This window comes from Alexandromys fortis, unplaced genomic scaffold, assembly GCF_014885135.2.
Source record: "Alexandromys fortis isolate MF-2015 unplaced genomic scaffold, M_Fortis_MF-2015_v1.1 scaffold_11, whole genome shotgun sequence".
Lineage (NCBI taxonomy): Eukaryota > Metazoa > Chordata > Mammalia > Rodentia > Cricetidae > Alexandromys > Alexandromys fortis.
Window position 1 is genome coordinate 18,913,610 of NW_026067912.1, and position 2,626 is coordinate 18,916,235.

Below are 2,626 nucleotides of genomic sequence, written 5' to 3' on the forward strand. Positions count from 1 at the left end.
ATTCGGGATCAACCTACCCCTGGACCCAGCAATGCCACTCTTGGGAATATACCCAAGAGATGCCCAATCATATGACAGGGCATTTGTTCAACTATGTTCATAGCAGCATTATTTGTAATAGCCAGAACCTGGAAACAACCTAGATGTCCTTCAATGGAAGAATGGATGAGGAAAGTGTGGAATTTATACACATTAGAATACTATTCAGCGGTAAAAAACAATGACTTCTCGAATTTTGCATGCAAATGGATGGAAATAGAAAACACTATCCTGAGTGAGGTAACCCAGACCCAAAAAGATGAACATGGGATGTACTCTTTTTTGTTCTTAATCCTTCTTTTTCTCCTTCTATTTATTCCTTCTGCCTGCCAATCCCTCCTATCTTATCTCCTATCTTTCTATTGGCCGTTCAACTCTTTATTGAACTATCAGTTGTTTTAAACAGGCACAGTAGCACAGCTTCACAAATAAATGCAACATAAAGGGATAGAACATATCTTTGGATCATTAAACAGCTATTTCACAGCATAAACAAATGGAACACATCTTAAAATAATATTCTACAACATTATGAATGGAAACCTATGCTTCAATAGTGGGAACATGAATGTTCCATTTCAGAATGACTCAAGATATCATATTTTTCCTGAAATGTATATTCTAATATATGTTTCTTTTAGGAAGATCACCCAAAACATAAGGTGGAGCACAGCAGGCCATGGAAAAATATCTCATGTGATTGTGATACATTATACTTTCATTACATTATCAGTCGTTTCTACCACATGCCTCCAGGGATTTATGATCCCCCATGAATAATAAGTTTTGGAATGGAAAGCACTTCAAAGTCCCATTGAAACTTAGATTTTTTTACTTTGGGATGCCAGTGCCATGGCTGTGGCTGCCTGGCATACAAGGCCTGGCTGGAGAAAATTGTCTTCTACCTGATACACATCCTCTGTGTCATTTATTACATGAAGTGAACACTGAGTGCTACAACTTGTTTCTTTTCTGTTCAGGAATCCAGATAAGAACTGAAAGACTTTGGGCAGAACCATCATTTTCCTCAGTAGCTAGCCTGAGAAACAGACTCTTTCCCAGTTTACTTTGCAAGGTTTTGGATACTCCTACTTCATTGTGGAGTTACCATGTATCAAACTTCAGAAGCTTTGAGCATTTCAAGAGCAAGTACTTGAAAATGTTGCTACGTAATTAAACATTTTTTTTTTCTGGTGACACACAATAGCTAATAGAAAAACCATAAACAGTCTGATTTACTTCTTAGGCAACTGAAATTTAGTGTTGCTGGTCTGCCAGCACTACTGAGTGCTGGAGTGCATGTTTACTGTGTATGAGATTCTAGGTTCAAATTTGAATACTGTGAACACACACACACAACTTTCACACACTCCAAAGTATAGAGTATTAGTGAAGGTATATTTTCCTAATGTACTTTAACTCAAATTTATCTAAGTAGAAACAGAACCACAAATGCAAGGTGAGCTTGCAATCCAGTCTGAATGGTGTTATAAAAAATAAGAAGAAGGACACAAGAAAGGGTATTGTGAAAGAGAAGGTCCAGAGGACCAAGGGAGAGATTTAAATGTGGCAGTTGCAATTCAAAGAAAACTCCACTGGAAGAGGGGAGGGGGCAGTGAACTGTTTGATGGAAACTTCTGGGTTTGAAAGAAAGAGTGACCCTGTAGTCCTGCCATTTAGAATTGTGCCCTCCACAACTGTGAGATGATGAATAGCTATTTGTTTGTATAAGACATCCCATTTGTGGTATTTTGTTACGGAATTTCTAGGAAATAATTACAATTCCTAAGACTTTTCTTCAGTGTTTGTTTATTAGTTATTTTTTTGCTTTGGCGGATATTTCAGAGGCTGCCAACACAGTATAGGACCACCAATGTGTGTGTGTGTGTGTGTGTGTGTGTGTGTGTGTAAATATACTTTCTTGTATGTCATTCTACAGAGACTGCCACTTTTGATGTTTTAGACTAGATGTCTCAATGGATGGTTGACCAACAAGCTCAAGATATCCTCCTGTCTATACCTTCACAAGTGCTTGGGTTACAAGGGCATGCCATCATGCCCAGCTTTATAAGTATGTTCTGGGCATAAACTAAGTACTCAGTGTATAAGGCAAGTGTTTTAGCAATTGAACCATCTTCCTTACTTCCAGGTGCACTGTTTTTCTTGTTGTTTGTTTTGTTTTTAAATAAAGTTATGACTGTTAATTTGCACATAAATATTGCAGAAAGTTCTTGGATTATAACCTATGACTCAAAATCAATAGGCTTGGGTAGAACCACACAAGACTAGCAAAAAAAAAATCAATGATATTATGCTATATTCAAAAATCATCGTCAGAGTAGTTTCCACTGCAGCAGGTGGGAGCAGATACAGAGACCCACAGCCAGATATTACTCAGAGAGAATCTAACAGAAGGTCTCTGTTTGGTTCTTGGTGCTCTGAGGACCCCACAGAAGAAGGGGTAGGAAAGATTGTAGGAGTCAGAGGGGATAGATAACACCAGCAGAACATGGCTCACAGATGTCAACTAAGCAAGATGTATATCACAGAAACTGAAGCTATAAGCATAGGACCTGTATGAATCCGC